The following is a 19,360-nucleotide window of genomic DNA, read 5'->3' as shown; positions in this document are numbered from 1 at the left end:
CTTCCCAGTAGTGTTTGAGATAATTGTTCTCTAATTCTAAGTATATGAAGAATATACTTTTTTTTCTTTTTGCTAAGTTTCCATGAATTTGCATTCTCTTGATTTTCCTTGTACCACACTGGCTGCTTTTCTCAGTCTCCTTGTCAGGTTCTTTGTCCTATGCTCAACTTTTATTTATTTATTTTTATTTTTTATTTTTTTAAAAGATTTTATTGGGGAATTGGGGAGGGGAACAGCGTTGGGGAATCGGGGAAGGGGAACAGAGAAGTTGCTGTCCTTTTGTTCTTCAGTCTAGTTGTGGAGGATAGCACTTCACTGCCCCATGTTGGTATTATCATTGCGCTCTTCCCGGGTGAGGCAGTCGCCCGCCGTCCATTGGACAGCCGCTCACAAAAGCTCATGGCAGCTGCCCGCCAGCCCCACTGCATCCTACTCCGCTGTCACTGGCGACTCCTGGCAGCCCAGCTCCAGGTTGAGCTGTTGTTCACCATCTTAGCTGTAGAGGGCAGTGTCACTGGCCCTCATGTGGGATCTGAACCAAGGCTCTGCTGCTCAGAGCTGGCGCTCCCAAGCCAATTCTTAACCAACGCGCCAGTCAGCCAGCCCCCATTCATTTATTTTTGCTCTTACTTCCCTTGCCTTTGAGGTCAAATTCATAAAACCCTCATTGAGCCCAGGGTCCATAAGTTTAGTACCTATGTTTTCTTCTATGCACTTTATTGTTTCAGGTATTATGAGTAGGTCTTTGATCCATTTTGAGTTAATTTTGGTACATGGTAACAGATAGCAGTTTAGTTTCATTCTTTTGCATGTGGCTTTCCAGTTTTCCCAGTACCATTTATTGAAGAGGCTTTCTTTTCTCCATTGTATGTTTCTGGCTCCTTTGTAGAAAATTACCTGCCCATATACATGTGGCTATCTTTCTGGGTTCTCAATTCTATTCCATTGGTGTGTGTGTCTGTTTGTGCCAATACCATGTTGTTGTTGTTGTTGTTGTTGTTGTTGTTGTTGTTGTTCAACTTCCAGTATCATTTATTTTTCCTAGAATCTGTATACATTTAACTGTAGCAAGACAGTGTTCAGTATGACGTAAGCCTTATTTTAGGTTCTTTGAACTACCTCAGTATTTGTAAATGTGAGAATTCACATTCAAGTAACTGGAAAACTAAAATTTGACATAACAAATTTACTCAATATTGATGTTAACTATACAAAATTTTATATGCAACATGTGGACTTTTAATATTACAGAATTTGGCCTTTGTAAACTAGCTTACACACCAACAAAGTTACTCTTTGCTTATCTGTCCTAACATATTAAGTGTTGCACCAACAGACCCCTCTCCCCATAGCTTTTTACTATGTAAACAGATGATTCCTCCCCTTACACAATGGTGAAAAAAACCCAAGTTCCCACCCAGAAAAAAACGTTAACCCCAAAATATCAAACTCTAAAATTTCAGCAGATGTAACACCAGAAATAGGTTATGGGCAACTCTAAGTCTCTTACCTAAGTAGTACTAGGGGAAGTTACAGTGTTGACCAAAAGAACACACAGGTTTCTCATTAAACTTTGTTTTAATGGGTCTCAAAATTTCTGTGACAGATTTTTGGTCAAGTTGTTTCCATTAAAAAGTACTGATTTTAAAAACTAAGAACTTAAAAACTGCCACACACACAAAAACAAATGGTCCACCAAACATTCTCCTTTCCTTCTGAAGGTTTTACGATGCATTGTAATCATTAACCAGTCTTTTACTATTACACTTAAATGGCCAATTGAGACAAACAGTTCTGAGACCGTTCTTCCACCACTGATTAAGGCTGGAGTGGCAGGTATTGGGGATAATGTTCATTTAGCCTCCTGAGCTTTCTGGGCAGACTTGGTGACCTTGCCAGCTCCAGCTGCGTTCTTGTCCACTGCTTTGATGACACCCACAGTGACTGTCTCATGAGAAAAACAGCCCAGAGGAGGGTAGTCAGAGAAGCTCTCAACACACATGGGCTTGCCAGGAACCATGTCAATGATGGCAGCACCACCAGATCTCAAAAACTTGGGGCCATTTTCCAGCTTTTTCCCTGAACGACGATCAGTCTTCTCCTTCAGCTCTGCAAATTTGCAAGCAATGTGAGCTGTGTGACAATCAAGCACAGGTGCATATCCGGCACTGATTTGGCCTGGATGGTTCAGGATAATCACCTGAGCAGTGAAGCCAGCTGCCTCCATTGGTGGGTCATTTTTGCTGTCACCAGCTACATTGCCACGACGAACATCTTTGACAGACACATTCTTAACATTGAAGCCCACGTTGTCCCCAGGAAGAGCTTCACTCAAAGCTTCATGGTACATTTCAACAGACTTGACTTCAGTTGTAACATTGACTGGAGCAAAGGTGACCACCATGCCAGGTTTGAGAACACCAGTCTCCACACGGTCCACAGGGACAGTACCAATACCACCAATTGTGTAGACATCCTGGAGGGGCAGGCGCAAAGGTTTGTCAGGTGGACAAGTTGGTGTCAGGATGCAATCCAGAGCTTCAAGCAGTGTGGTTCCACTGGCACTGCCATCTTTACGGGTGACTTTCCATCCCTTGAACCAAGGCATGTTAGCACTTGGCTCCAGCATGTTGTCACCATTCCAACCAGAAATTGGCACAAATGCTACTGTGTCAGGGTTGTAGCCAATTTTCTTAATGTAGGTGCTAACTTCCTTAACGATTTCCTCGTATCTCTTCTGGCTGTAAGGTGGCTCAGTGGAATCCATTTTGTTGACGCCAACAATTAGTTGTTTCACACCCAATGTGTAAGCCAGAAGGGCATGCACATGGGTCTGCCCATTCTTGGAAACACCTGCTTCAAATTCACCAACACCAGCAGCCACAATCAGGACAGCACAATCAGCCTGAGATGTGCCTGTAATCATGTTTTTGATAAAGTCTCTGTGTCCTGGGGCATCAATGATGGTCACATAATACTTGCTGGTCTCAAATTTCCACAGGGAGACATCAATGGTGATCCCACGCTCACATTCAGCTTTCAGTTTATCCAAGATGCAGGCATACTTGAAGGAGCCTTTTCCCATCTCAGCAGCCTCCTTCTCAAATTTTTCAATGGTTCTTTTGTCAATTCCACCACATTTGTAGATCAGATGACCAGTAGTGGTAGACTTGCTGGAATCTACATGTCCAATGACAACGATGTTGATGTGTGTCTTTTCCTTTCCCATTTTGGGTTAGATTTAGCAGTGGTTTTCACTACACCTGTGTTCTGGCGGCAAACCTGTTGCGAAAAAGAATATACCATGTTGTTTTGATTATTGTCACTTTGTAGTATAAGTTAAAGTCAGGGAGTATGATAGCTCCAGCATTGTTCTTTTTTCTTAGAATTGCTTTGGCTATTTGGAGTCTTTTGTGCTTCCATACAAATCTGACGATTTTTTGTTCTATTTCATTAAAACATGCCTTTGGTATTTTGATGGGGATTACATTAAATCTGTATATTGCTTTGGGCAATATGGCCATTTTAACTATGTTGATTTTTTCAGTCCAGGAACACAAAATACCTTTTCATTTCTTTGTGTCTTTTTCAATTTATTTTAACAATGTCATATAGTTTTCAGTGTACAGGTCCTTCAGATCCTTTGTTAAATTTATTCTTATGTATTTTATTCTTGTTGTTGCAATTGCAAAAGAAATTGGTTTTTTTATTTCTTTTTCTAAAATTTTATTGTTATTATGTAGGAATGCAATGGATTTTTGTACATTATATTTGTATCCTGCAACTTTACTGTTGTTGTTTATTATTACTAACATTTTTTTGGTGGAGACTTTATGGTTTTTTACAGAAGGAATCATGTCATCTGCAAAAAGTGACCATTTGACTCCTTCATCCCCAATTTGGATGCCTTTTTAAAAAGATTTTTATTGGGAAATTGGGGGATGGGAACAGCGCTGGGGAATTGGGGGAAGAGGAACAGACAAGTTGCTGTCCTTTTGTTGTTCATTCTAATTGTGGAGGACGTTGCTTCACAGGCCCAAGCTGGCACCATCATTGCGCTCTTCCCGGGTGAGGCAGATCAGTCGCCGGCTTCTGGGTGCCTGCTCATGGCGGCTGCTGGCCACGCTGGCTGCTGGCTACACGGGGTAGCCCATGGCAACCCACTGCAGCAGGGGCTGCAGCCTACTCACGGCAGCCCAGCTCCAGGTTGAGCTGTTGTTCAGCATCTTAGCTGTAGAGGGCAGTGTCACTGGCCCTCATATGTGGGATNGTTGAGCTGTTGTTCAGCATCTTAGCTGTAGAGGGCAGTGTCACTGGCCCTCATATGTGGGATTCAAACTGGGGCCCTCTGGCATCCCAAGCCAGCTCTTAACAAACGCACCACTCGGCCGGCCCTCATAACTAACATAGATGTAACAGATGCTGCATATCATGCTTTGTGTCATCACCTGATACTATATAGTTCAATGAAAATGAAGCCAAAACTTTGAAAGAATTACATTCTGTGTCCATTGGTGGCTTCTTGTTTCCATTAAGCCATATGGGATGTCAGTGCAACTTGTAATTTTGCTAATATCAAAAACATATTTTAATATTTTAACTAACAATTGTTTCACACATGATACACAATAAAATGTAAATTTGTTATAAAGCACTGGTTGATTTCAGAGTATCTGTACATCCACAAAGGGACACTTGAGTTCCTGACAGGACATTAAACAATTCTGTTATATGATGTCACTCATGTCTAAAATTCCTCATTTGATTTTCCATGTTTCTTGACATAGCCCAAAAGTTAGCATTTGTCTTGAATCCAATCCATAGTATTGTTATTATGGTCATCGAGTTTTTACCCCCATCTTTTCAAATCTTTTTTTTTTGTATGTCTGCCCTATGCAAAATGTAATTAAGCTTACCCAACTTTATAAATGTAAAACTAATTAGTAAATAACCAGCAGGTAGAGTGACATTTAAGGCTGTGGTAGTACACAAATTCTAGCCTGTTTGGGGTGTGAAGATTGAAATGAAAACATTTGAAGGAGTTTGATATTTGATATATGTGTCAAACATTATAATACCAACTTTCCATTATTATTCATTTATTTCATTCCATAAGCTTTGAATTAGACTACAAGTAAATGAAAACAATCTGGCTTTGTTTGCCTCTCTTTCCACAGGGTTCCACTTGGATTTCCACTCTTCATGAGTTTTCAGTTAGGTTCTTCTCTTTTTAAAGGATCCTATAGGATTTTTGCATCTTTATGCATCATAGATATTGGTCTATAGTTCTTTCTCTCTCTCTCTCTCTCTCTCTCTCTCTCATTCTCTCTCTCTCTCTCTCTCTCTCTCTTTCTTTCTTTCCTTCTTTTGTTTGTCTTTTGGTTTTTGTTTTCCTTACCAGACTTTGGTAGCAGGGTAATGTTGGCCTCATAAAATGATTTAGGAGGTATTGCCTCTTCTTCAATTTTTTTTGGAAGTTTGAGAAAGACAGGCATTAAATCATCTTTGAATGTTTGGTAGAATTCACTAGTGAAGCCATCTGGTATTGGACTTTTGCTTTTGGGGAGGTTTTGCATGATTGTTTCAATTTCCTTACTGTTGATCGATCTATTTAGATTTTCCAGATCATTGTGATTCAATCTAGAAAGGTTATATATTTCTAAGAACCTGTTCTTTTCTCCTAGGTTATTGAATTTGGTGGCATATTGTCCTTCATAGTATTCCTGTATGATCCTTTGTATTTCTGTGGTATCCTTTGTAACATCTCCTTTTTTATTTTTCATTTTGTGTATTTGTTTTCTTTTCTCTTTTTCCTTAGTGAGTCTTGCCAGGGGTTTGCCAACTTAATTAATCTTTTCAAAGAACCAGCTCTTTGTTGCATTAATTTTTTCCATTGTCTTCTTGTTCTCTATTTTATTTAGTTCTGCTCTAATTTTTATTATTTCCTTCCTTCAGCTGACTTTGGGATTCATTGTTCTTTTCTAGTTCTTTAAGATGTAATGTGAGGTTGCTCATTTGGGGTTTGTCTTGTTTCTTGAGATAGCCTGTAATGAGATAAACATTCATCTTATTCCTGCTATGGCTGCATCCCCCAAATTTTGATATGTTGTATTTTCATTCTCATTTGTTTCTATGTATATTTTTATCTCTCCTTTTATTCTTCTTTAACCCAGTCATTCTGTAGTATCATGGTGTTTAATCTACTTAGTCGTGTTTTTTTCTCACTTACTTTTTACAGTTGATCTCCAATTTCAAAACACTATGGTTGGAGAATATGTTTGGTCAGACTTCAAACTTAACTATGTCGAGGCTAGCTTTTTGTCCCAAAATATGGTCTATCCTTGAGAATGTTCTATATGTAGTGGAAAAGAATGTGTAGTCTGGTGTTCAGGATGACAAGCTCTGTAAAGATCAATTATGTCCATTTTGTCTAATGTGTCATTTAAGGCTGATATTTCCTTACTAATTTTCATTTGGATGATCTATTCTATAGCTGCCAATGGTGTAGTTAAGTTACCACTATAATCGTGGTTTTTTTCAGTTTCTCCTTTTAGATTTGTCAGTAATTGCTGTATATATTTTGGTGCTCCCTAATTGGAAGCATATATATTGATAAGTGCTATGTATTCTTGTTGTGTTGTCCCCTTTATCATTATGAAATGTCCATCTTTGTCTCTTGTTATCTTTTTTTATCTTGAAGTCTATTTTGTCATATATAAGTATGGCTACATCCACTTTTCTCTGGATGCCATTTGCTCGGAGTATCATTTTCCCCTCTTTCAGTTTGCATCTATAATTTGTCCTTGCAGCTGAGATGTATTTCTTGAAGGCAGCATACGATTTAGTTTTGGTGTTTGATCAAATCTGCTACTTGTGGCTTTTTATTGATGAATTCAGTCCATTTACATTTAGGGTGATTATTGATATGTGGGGATTTCCTATAGCCATTTTATGTTTTGTGTTCTGGTAGCTCGGTGTCTTCATTTTTTCTTTGTCTTTCTGTTTGTGTCTGTTATTCTGGCTTTGGGGTATTCTATGATTTTTCCCTCTGTTTCCTCTTTTTTATGTTGTGTCTCAGCTCTGGATTTTTTTTTGAGTTGTTACCTTTAAGATTATGTAAAAGAAAGCTTCATATGTACAGTAGTCCTTTTTCTTCAGCAGGCTAGTTATATCTATTTCCCTTTGAAAATTTAGACGTTTACTTCCTCCACTTTTATTTTTTTTCACAAGTTATCCCTGTTCATGCTGTAAGTTTATCTCCAAGTTACAGTAGCAAATGATCTTCTTTTTTACGTTTTTTATCTCCTTTATCCTTTATGTTATATTTAAGGGTATAGTGCCCTGTTCTGAGTAGGGGTTGCCATTTTCTGCTTTGGTCTGTCTGTTAGTCATCTTACTCATAGTTTTGTATTCTTTTATCTTTCTGTTTCAGTTAGAATAACCCCCTTTGGTATTGTAGGCCATGTGGTGGGAAATTGCTTCAGCTTCCATATATCTGTAAAGTTCTTTATTACTTTCATATCTAAAGGATAATTTTGCTAGATATATTATTCTTGGCTCATAATTTCTCTCTGTCAATAGTTGGAGTATTTGATTCCACTCCCTCCTAGCTGTAGAGTTTCTGATGAAAAATCTGATGGTAATCTAATAGGCTTTCCTTTGTAGGTTACCATCTTCTTTTCCCTGGTTTCCTTGAGAATTCTTTCTTTGTTATTAACTCTTGACAGTTTCAATATAATATACTTTGGAGAAGGTCTTTTAGAATTGATATAATTTGGTGTCTTGTTTGCTTCTTGGATTCAAGATTGCAGTTCTTTTCATAGGTTTAGGAATATCGCATTGACTATTTGTTGGAATAGACGCTTGTGCACTTCTCCCACTCTTTTCCTTTTGGTATATCCATTATTCTTATATTAATTTTTCTGATGGAGTCAGATAGTTCTTGTAGAGTTCTTTCATTTCCCTTAATTCTCAAGTCTCTGTTTTCTTCCATCTACATCATTTCCAGATTTCTATCTATGATATCACTAATTCTTTCCTCCATCTGGTCAGCGCTATTGCCTAAGCTCTCTATTTCATTCTTCACCTCTTTTATTGAGTTCCTCTGGTTCAGAATTTCTATTTGTTTCTTTTTGAACATTTCAGTCTCTTTGGTAAAGTATTAATTTTGTTTGTTGATTTTATTTTTGAGTTCATTAAACTGCCTGTGTTTTCTTGCACATTGTTTAGTTTTTTTCAGAACTGCAATCTTGAATTCTTTGTCATTAAGTCACATATTTCTGTGTCTTTATGTTTATTTTCTGTAAATATTTCATTTTCTTTTTGAGCTGCCTTGTTACCTTGGTTGTTTGTGTGCTTTAATGGATTATTTCTTTTCCTAGGCAGTTACGGGAATGAATTCTGTAGCAGGTTGTTAGGAAGAGGTCTTTCTTTTGTTTTCTAGTAGGTCGCGCTGGACATTTTATTTTCTCTTGCTCTGTTCCAGCTTCTCTCAGTGGAAGATTCCCTGGGAGGTGGGCTTCTCTGTGACCAGGTCGCCTTGGTCTCAGGGCACCTCTCCAGTGGAAGGATGTGGTGGGCAATGGAATTCTGAGACTCTGAAATCCCAGTCCTACCCCTGCAGCCAGATGCAGAGCTGCACTGCCTAGTGGCCCTGGGTGCTTCTGTTGGGATCAGTCACAAAAGGTGAAGGTGGCATGGTGTAGGAGAAGCTGCTAGTGTGTTTGTGGCTTTGCTCTCCTCTGAGTAATGGGGACTGCCGGACAACCGCTGCCTCACCCCTATATCTCCACCCATCACTAGACTAGCCGCTGTGTGTTTGCTGGTCAGGAACTGCCTCTCCAGTTCTCAGGACTGTAGATATTCTGCTCTTTAGCCTGACACTGTTACCATTTCTTCTGGGGTTTGCTGCTAGCCCAGAGAGGGTATGGATAGGTAAGCTCTGGGATGTTGGGGTTGAAGTGGCCAGGTTCTGTGGCTCTGTTTTCTGCCTGAGTGTGAGGGCTGCTAGATCACAGCTGTTGTATTTCTAATTCGTTCTCTGCCCCAATAGCTGGGTTCAACCGTATTGTATGCTCATCACTCAGGCAGGAATGCTCGGGGCCACAGAGAGTGCACCTGCAGTCTGAATCTTCCCCTCTCCTGAGACAGCAGTGAGCTCTGATCTCTGGTAGTGAGCTTTGCTGCTCAGGAACTGTTTCTCAAGTTCTCAGGGCTGTAGATAGTCTGCTCTTTAAACCAACACTCACCACTAAAGGTTTTTTCTGGGGCCTGCTTCTAGCTCTGGGAGAGTATGAGGAGGTGGCCAGCCTCTGTGGCTTTGTTTCCTGCCTGGCAGTGAAAGCTGTTAGACCACAACTGTCGCAGTTCCATATTCGGTGTCTGCCTCAAGATCTCTGCCCTGATCTTTGCGTTCAGCCATATTATATGCTGATCACTCTGGCTGGAATGCTCAGGGCAACACATATTGTACCTTCAGCCCAAATCCTCCCTTCTCTGGGACCAGAATGAGCTCTGGGCTGCACTGGTGGCAGTGAGCTCCGGGCTGCGTTTGAGCACCCATCTCTGTTTTTCTCCCTTCCCTCCTCCCCTGTTTGCCCATTTGCCCATCTTAGGATGTTTTGATGTGTGGATCTCTCAGATGTGTTTTTGTGTTGTGCAGGGAATCCTGTTGAATTATAATTGTACAAATTGTTGTAACTTCAAGGGGAGAGATCAAGGAGGAGCCCTAATGCCACAATGTTTCTGACATCCAGTATCATACTGTTTTGATAAAAATATACTACATAAATATATACTAATTATAATATAGTATGAAATCAAGAAGTGTGATGCCTCCAGCTTTGTTCGTCTTTCTCAGGATTGCTTTGAATATTCAGGGTCTTATGTGTTTCCATTTGAATTTTAGGATTGTTTCTCTATTTTTGTGAAAAATTCCATTGGAATTTTGGTAGTGATTACATTGAATCAAAAATGGCTTTTGGGGGCCGGCCGAGTGGCACGTTGGTTAAGAACTGGCTTGGGATGCCAGAGGGCCCTGGTTCGGATCCCACATATGAGGGTCCGTGACACTGCCCTCCACAGCTAAGATGCTGAACAACAGCTCAACCTGGAGCTGGGCTGCTGTGAGTTGCCGGTGACGGCGTAGGCTGCAGCCCCTGATGCAGTGGGTTTCCATGGGCTACTGTGTGTAGCCAGCAGCCAGCGTAAGCGGCTAGCAGCCACAGTGAGCGGCCTTCCAGAAGCCAGCGGCTGATCTGCCTCACCTGGGAAGAGCGCAATGATGGTGCCAACTTGGACCAGTGAAGCAACATCCTCCATAACTAGATTGAAGAACAAAAAAAAAACAACATCAACTTGTCTGTTCCCCTTCCCCCAATTCCCCAGTGCTGTTCCCCTCCCCCAATTCCCCAATAAAATCTTTTAAAAAAATGGCTTTTGGTAATATGGACATTTAAATAATATTAACTCCTCCAGTCCATGAACATGGGTATCTTTTCATTTATTTGTGTCCTCTTCAAATTTTTTTTTAATCCATGTCTAATAGTTTTGAGTATATAGATCTTTCACCTTTTTGGTTAAATATATGTTATTAAAAGCATGTTATTGCTTTTTACACTATTTTGAGTGGTACAGTTTTCTTTATTTCTGTTTCAGATGTTTTGTCACTAGTGTATAGAAATTCAACTAATTTTTTTATTTATTAAATTTATTGGGGTGACTGTTTAATAAAATTATGTAGGTTTGAAGTGTACATTTCTATAATATATCATTTATACATTACATTATGTGTCTACCACTCAGAATCAGTTCTCCTTCCATCACCATATTTTTTACCCCATTTACCCTCATCTACTACCCACCTTACCTTCTGGTAACCACTAAACTGTTGTATGTATCTATGAGTTTTTGTTTCTTTATTTGTTTGTCTTGTTCCTTTGTTGCTTTTAGTTTTATCTCACATAGGAATGAAGTCAAATGTTTTTTTTTATTTTGCAACTAATTTTTATATGTTGATTTTATATCCTGTAATTTTAATGTATTTGTTAGTTCTACCAGTTTTTTTTTAATGGAATCTTTAGGGCTTTTTATGTATAAGATTATGTCATCTGAAAAGAAGGATAATGTTACTTCTTCTTTTCTGATTCGAATGATTGTTATTTCTTTCTCTTGCCTGAATTCCCTAAGACTTCCAGTAATATTAAATTGGAGTTGTGAGAATGGGCATCCTTGTCTTTTTCCTGATCTTAGAGGAAAATCTTTTATTTATCTTTGAGTAAGATGTTATATGTGAGCTTGTCACATATTGCCTTTATTGTGTTGAACTATCGTCTTTTTATCATCACTATGTTGAGAGCTTTTATCATGAAAGGATGTTGAATTTTATCAAATGCATTGTCTGCATTTATTGAGATGGCCATGTGATTTTTATCTTTCATTCGATTTATTTAATATATCACATTTATTGACTTGTATATGTTAAACCATCCTTGCATCCCAAAGATAAGTATCACTTGATCCTGGTGACAGGAGTTGGGTTGGCAGCATGCAGGTACATGTATGCAGGGACTACCTATAGCCAAGTGTAGCAGTGCACGCAAGTGACAGGAAACAGGGCCAAATCTGTGCCCACAAACAGCTGTGGACGCCTTGGCTGTCAACATGTACTTGTGCTGCTTCAGGGGTTCACCATGGGCTTGTGCACAACAGTGGTGACTGGTAATAGGATCTAAGGCAGCAGCATGCATTTTCACAGCTGCAGAGGCTAGCCACAGGCACCTATAATGGTGAAGGCCAGTGACAGATATCATGGATGGATCCAGGCCCACCAGCAGCTGTGGTGGCCTTGGCTGTCACATGACTCATGCAGCTACAAGAACTAGCCACCAGCATGCACAAGAAAGGCAGTGAGGGTTGGCTATGGAGATGCAGGCAATCATCTTGCACATGCTCAGTGCAGAGGCTGGGCCTAGGAGCAGGCATAAATCCCAGGCTCTGTTGAGAGTGGGGAGGTGGGAGCCAGGAGGGACTCAGGCAGCTGATGTCTGCAAGTGCAAAAATCTTTTTGGTGAAAATTTCAGTGCTGAAATTTGCAGGGAGCCTGTGGATACCTGTGCTACTTTCTGGTTTTCTCAGTGCAAAACTGGAGTCCTCTGTGGTAAAGCCTGCTGGGGTTCTCTGCATAGCAGGTTACTAGGGACTGTGATTGCTCACACCACATAGCTGATACTGGTAGCCTCTGCCCTTCTTCTTTGTTCCTAGCTGTCTTTAGCTGTCCCAGCTTTGATGAGCTCTGGGGGTAAAACTGAAGTGGGTCAATGCCCTGAAAGGCTGGGGCAACTTGTCACTCACCCCACTCTTATTTTCTCAGTGCAGAGAATTCTCTTAGGCTAAGGAGTTCCCAATTGGAATTTAACAGTGACAGCCTGGGGGATGGGAAGATGCAAGCAAAACTGACTCTGGGTGGTGAGCACACAGTGTGATATGCAGATGATGTATTATAGAAATGCATACTTGAAACCTATGTAATTTTATGAACCATTGTCACCTCAATAAATTAAAAAAGAAGAAACTGTCCTTTCTACCCTTTTGTGTGATTATTCTCAAGTTTTTTGCTTCACTGTGTTACTGAAGCTCCTTAAGTGAACTGAGCTTTCCCACAGTTATTTTTTATTGTGGCTGGCTAATTATTTATTGTGTGGGAACTGGAGGCTGGACCCTCCTACTTCACTCTCTTAGCAATGTTATTCCTCTACTGTGGTTTTTTTTTTAATTTATTTTTTTATTGTTAGTTTCAGGTGTACAGAACAATACAATAGTTACCCTTTTTCACCCTCACCAGGTAACAGCCCCCCTCCCCCCATCTATTGCCCTCCCACCCCCGATATCATGCTTATCTATTACAATTCCATTGAATCCGTTCCCGCTACTGTGTTTTAAATATCTATGAAGATCTTTATTCTGGGTCCTGTGACAGGTTGAGTTTCCAGGACAGAGGCAAGAATTCTGAAACCTACCAGTTTGATTCCCTTTGACTCAATCACAACATATATATGTATTCTGAAAAAAACACAGATCATTGGGTCAGGAAAATAAGTAGCCAGAGAAGTATCTTACTTCTGGTTCCCAGAGCCCCAATTTTCCTGTGATAGCATGGTGAGAGTAAGATGTCAATTGTATGTACAGGGAATTCGCATCACAGGAGAGGAATCTCAACATTATCACACTCAGAGTTTACGTAGAGCAGCTGGCACATCTGCCCATCCTCTCCTCCAGAGAGAATGAGAGACCTTATCTTTACTCTGGCATGTAAATAAATCCTCTTCAATTAGGTGAGGTAAAGAATTCCATACTAATACACTGGAATGTAAGCAGGTGTCTTCCAGGGCTAAGTCTCTAAATTTCTCCAGAGTGAAACACTATGTCCAGCTTTCAATGAATATTTGCTATTCAATCATCTTGTTAGTGCCCTTTGCTCAGATGGGATTGTGAAAAACCATGAAAATATTACTAGAAAAATGTGTCCCAACCCAAATGAGATTTAGTAAGGAAGAAACCTGATAAGTAAGACTAATGTTCACCTTCCACGTCTGTTAGTTTTCCTATATGGAGTTGCCTGCTTATTTTCCAATTTATTGTCACATTTCTTATCATTCACCCACTTCACATTCCCCACTCCTTTTGAGAATGGAGGCAAAGTAGAGGACAGAGACTAATTACTGAATGTATTGTCTATATTAGTGTTGTACTGGGACTTGTTATCACAGGAAATTTATTGTATTTCAGTTAATTTGGAGTTTAGAAAATATTATAATTTGAAAATACCCTTACAAAAGTTGATATTAGAAAATTCTAAACCCATATGATTTTCTAAAGGAAGTTCCTGAAATTCATGTCAATCTATATGAGTTTCCCAAATCCAGGAGGGCTTCTAGCCCAAGAGGCGCTTTTGTGTGAGTTAGAAATAAATGGTGTCTCCTCTGCAATTACTGCTTGGTGACTGGATCTGTTTGGACTTGCGTCCCCACTTGCATCTTCAGTTGGGCACCATGGAAAAAACATACATGAAAATTTTTCCAAAATCTATGTGATTAAAAATGGCATATAAACCTGGAACATCTTGAATCTTTAGATTGTTTTTTCATTTATATTTTGCAAGTAGCCCTGAGAATCATCATAAATCAATGTAGCTTTTTTGTTTCCTTTAGGCTTAATTCTTTATTTTTAATTTTATTATTTTTAGGGGCCTTTGAAAGTTTGAAGGTACTGAAAATTTTAAGGTTTAACTCCAAGCTGTATGCATTTATAGAGCTTCTCTGCTCTACTGGACTTCTCTAGCCTAAGGAATGCTAGCGCTCAGGGAGTGGAAGTGAACATAAACCTGCCAGATTTGGTTCATCAAACTTAGAATTTAACTGGATTTTTTAAGTCCGTAGCTGTGAAATATGTGGAAGAACTGTGAGTCCATAAAACAATGAGTGGGTTATATTTTCACCCATATAGATAAGATTTTTTTCTTCATACCTGATGAAGTTTTTCATTTAATGAACCACTGGAATTCACTGCAATGCAAAATTTTTAGAAATATTTTTCATTTTATTTAAGTATACTATTTGGTCAAAGCCAGTATACAGAAAGAATTTTAAATTTTAGAGAATTTTGTAATAGGTGACAATCAGATCAGAATCAAACAAATTATCAGTAATATACACCTTAAAATATTTCACCAGAGGGCATAGAAAGTGCCACTCTTCTCAAACTAATGTTGTTTTTGAATTAAAATTTCACTCAAGTATTTTCACATGACAACTTTCAGATTGCAGATGAATAGCTACAGCCTATGAGTGCTTTGGGAAACCCTTGAGAATGCACCATAAAGTAACAGTGATATCTCTTCTTCAAATTTCAATGGCCTAGTGAACTATAGCAAAGAAATAATAAGTTAATTAAATAAGTGAAGCCAAACAATATCTAACTTTCATTGGAGTCAGTGGATTTCCAAAGTCAGCTTTATTATAAGAGATTTCAATAGAATTTCCCAATGACAATAGTTGGTATTCTCTAGGTAAAATATAGAGAAGTATTTCATCTAACAAGTAACTGCAATCGTTTTAGATAATTCAACAGTCCTTTGTCCATCACTTATTTTTGTTCTTGATGATTTTTTTTCATTTTTTATGCTGCCTTCCTGATGACACCAACCTACTCCAAATATGTTCTTAATAATTTCACTATCTATACCATTCTACTTAACTGTATTCTAATTATTGTATGTATGCAGTTTTTTTTCACCTGAGTAAAATAGAGAACCCATTGCTCATTGATGTTTGAGATCATGAATTAGAGGATTTTTATCTATTTGTTTTCTTACTTCTTTGTTTGGTTACACCTCACCCAGCACAGTGGAATATATATCATTGCATGAGAAATCAATAAAGGCTTCTTAAATAATCAACTGGCTGAACCCTAAACTTCACTTTACCTCAAATCACAATTAATGTTTTTTTTTGTAAATTCAATAGAGCAAGTAAGCAGATATAAATATTAACCAAAAAAAAGGTTTTTAATTCTACTGTGGAAATTACAATGAATGAGAATGATGAAATCAATCCTAATATTATTTTTATATAGTTCTGAGTGATTTGCCAGCAACCATGCTATATTCAACAGTAGGAGATAATAATAATGTAAGAAACAAGTAATTCCATAATTTTTTCTTCTGTGAAGTGTCATGAAACACCAATGAATGGTTTATTTCTGTCTTCCAGTAGAACACTAGTACTATTACTGGTTGTAGGTATGCACTGTAGGTAGAGGATAAACAGAGTGAGTTGTGATATCACCAATAAAGTGTTGATTTTATTTCCCAAGACCTGAATATGAATTCATCCTTTTATTCCACACATACTTATTCAGTGCCTATTATAAGTCTGGTGTATTTTGGTCAAATTTAATGGAAATACTGAGCCTTTTGTATGCAAGTATACTGAAATATTTTAAAAGACAATTCATTTCAACTTCCTTTCAGTCATTGCATAGGTGACCCAAAACAGTCTTATTATTTTCTAACCAGATGGAGTGTCATTTCATGCTTGATCATGTACCTTTTTCAGAAGACATGGCATTATAACTTATGATTTTTTTCTATAATCATGTAAACCCTCATTCGCAAAGATGACATCATAAATGCTAGACTATATAAAATATTCCATGGATTCTTTTTTAATTTTTATTTCTTAATTACAGTTGACATTCAATAATATGTTATATTAATTTCAGGTGTACAGCATAGTGGTTAGACATTTATATAATTTCCAAAGTGATCCCACCAATTAGTTTAGTAACCACTTGTCACTATGCATAGTTATTAGAATATTATTGACCATGCTCCTTATGCTTTATTTTAAATCCCCATGACTATTTTGTAACTACCAATTTGTACAGCTTACCCTCCTCACCCTTTTCACCAAGACCCCCAAGCCCTTCCAATCTGGTAACCATCAATTTCTTCTCTGTATCTATGAGTTGTTTCTGGGTTTTTTTGTGTCATTCTTTAGATTCCACATATAAGTGAAATCATATGGTATTTGACTTTCCCTGTCTGATTTATTTAACTTAGCAAAATTCCCTACAAGTCAAGCCATATTGTTGGAAATGGTAAAATTTGTTCTTTTTTATGGCAGAGTAATATTCCATTGTATATGTACCACTTCTTTATCCAGTCATCTATCGATGGGTGCTTAGGTTGCTTTCATGTCTTGGCTATTGTAAATAGCACTGCAGTTATTACTGGGATGCCTATATCTTTTCAAATTAGTGTTTTGGATTTCTTTGGATAAATGCTCAGAAGGGTAATTGCAGGGTCATGAGGTAGTTCTATTTTTCATTTTGTGAGGAAACTCCAAACCATTTTCCATAGTGGTTGCACCAATTTGCAATCCCACATCTTTGTTGACACTTATGGTTGGTTGATTTATTTATGATAATCATTTTGACAAGTGTAAGGTGATATCTCATTGTGGTTTTAATTTGCGTTTCTCTGATGATTAGTGACATTGAGCATATTTTCATATATCTATTGGACATGTGTATGTTCTCTTTGGAGAAATGTCTATTTAGGTCCTCTGCCCATTTTTTTTAAGATTTTTTTTAATTGGGGAATTGGAGGGGAACAGTGTTGGGGAATCGGGGAAGGGGAACAAACAAGTTGCTGTCCTTTTGTTCTTCAGTCTAGTTGTGGAGGACGTCGCTTCACTGTCCCATGTTGGTATTGTCATCATTGCGCTCTTCCCGGCTGAGGCAGATCTGTTGCCAGCCATTGGACGGCCACTCACGGCAGCTCATGGTGGCTCAAGGCAGCTCACACCGGCTGTTGGCCGCTCACGCTGGCTGCCAGACACTCATGGTAGCTTACGGAAGCCCACTGCAGCCTCACTGCAGCCTACGCCTTTGCCGGCAACTCACGGCAGCCCAGCTCCAGGTCGAGCTGTTGTTCACCATCTTAACTGTAGAGGGCGCAGCCTCACTGGCCCTCATGTGGGATCCGAACCACCCTGCTGCTCAGAGCTCACGCTCTCAAGCCAACTCTTAACCAACGCGCCACTCAGCCAGCCCCTCTGCCCATTTTTTAACCCTCCGACCAGTGTGACAGATCTCACAGATTCACTGCACCCAAATTTTCAAATATTTAACAGTTAACTTAAGTATCATGACTCATCGCTTCTGTATCTTCCCCCTCTACCATAATCTATCACCAGTCATGTTTGTGACTTAGTATAGTAAAGACATATTTCATAGCAGCATCTTTAATCTCACAGATTTTTTGCACCTATTTGAGATATTTTTTATATTTTCTCAACAGATTTTTTTGTATAGTACTATCCTTTCAGGCATTCCAGAAAGAGATTGTAAGTATAGTTTATTATTAAAACTTAGTAATTAGGTATTTTATTTTCTAATTAATCTGACAGATTCATTGTGCCTGTTTAGGGTAATATTTTTCCTCTGTAGGTTTTACCTTCTAAAATGGCTCAACCTCAAAGATTTTATAATCCAGATGACCCGAAAGATGCTGAGATATTGCTACAGATGTTGATGGAGTCTGATAATGATGAAAATGAACTTGAATTTGCAGACGAAAGCGACACAGATGGTGAAGATCAAGTTGAAAAATGAGACCAAAATTCTGACACTGAGCAAGTAAGTTCTCCTTCAGAAAGAGATCAAGAATGTAGTAATGAAGAAATAGATGAATATTTTATTGGGAAAGATAAGATAACCAAATGGAAAAAAAAACTAAATTGTCACAGCATGTAAAAAAAAGATCACAAAATATTTTAGTGTTTGAGGTATTGTGGGTTCTGCAAAACAAGCCAAAACTAATCTCAAATGTTGGAACTGTTTCATAAATAAGGAAATATTGGACATCATCATTCAACATACAAATGAGTATATTGTAAACATTTGGTCACAATACTCTCATGAGAGAGATGCAAAATGTGCAGACCATGTCAAAATGAAAGCATTTATAGGGCTGCTGTATCTGGCAGGTGTACTGCACAGTAATGGGCAAAACTTATACTGAATTTTTGTAATAAACATATATTGTTTTTAATTTGTGGCAAATTAAAATTTCATTCTGAATAAATAGTAAGCATGCTTACACATTATTTTCATTCATTTTCAATTTAAATAAATAAATATCATACACACATCTAGTAGATGCATTGCACCCAAACTCATAACTTTTGCATTGCACCCAATGGAGGGTTAATTGGACTGTTTGCTATTTTGGTATTGAGTTGTATGAGTTCTTTATAAATTTTGGATATTAACTCCTTATAAGATGCATCATTGGTGAATATCATCTGTCATTCAGTGGGATTTGTTTTTGTTTTGTTGATAGTTTACTGCGCAAATATTCTTTAGTTTAATGTAGTCCCATTTGTTTATATTTTCTTTTGTTTCTCTTGCCCAAGGAGATATATCAATAAAATAAATTACTGAGAACAATGTCAGAGAGTTTACTACCTATGTTTTCTTTTTAGAGGTTTATGGTTTCATGTCTTACATTTAAGTCTACTCCCTTTGGAGTTTATTCCTGTATATGGTATAAGATAGTGGTCCAGTTTCATTTTTTGTATGTACAGTCCAGTTCTCCCAACACCATTTATTGAAAAGACTCCATTGTCTCTTTCTGTCGGTGGACGCCGCCGAGTAAGCATCGTTAAGTCTCCCTTCCCGCGGTCGTCATGTCTAAGTCAGAGTCTCCCAAAGAGCCTGAACAGCTACGGAAGCTCTTCATCGGAGGTTTGAGTTTTGAAACAACAGATGAGAGTCTGAGGAGCCATTTTGAGCAATG

General features: G+C 38.4%; 1 pseudogene across 1 annotated transcript; it reads right to left on the bottom strand.

Annotated features, from left to right (window-relative positions):
* Window positions 1–1,767: 1,767 nt before the first annotated feature.
* LOC109391934 (elongation factor 1-alpha 1 pseudogene) lies at window positions 1,768–3,244 on the bottom strand (annotated as a pseudogene). The gene has a single exon (XR_002125954.1). The product of XR_002125954.1 is annotated as an elongation factor 1-alpha 1 pseudogene (transcript).
* Between the last annotated feature and the right edge of the window lie 16,116 nt (window positions 3,245–19,360).

This window comes from Hipposideros armiger, unplaced genomic scaffold (assembly GCF_001890085.2).
Source record: "Hipposideros armiger isolate ML-2016 unplaced genomic scaffold, ASM189008v1 scaffold_306, whole genome shotgun sequence".
Lineage (NCBI taxonomy): Eukaryota > Metazoa > Chordata > Mammalia > Chiroptera > Hipposideridae > Hipposideros > Hipposideros armiger.
Note: the sequence above shows the minus strand (reverse complement) of the source record. Positions and strands in the feature narration are given on the sequence as shown.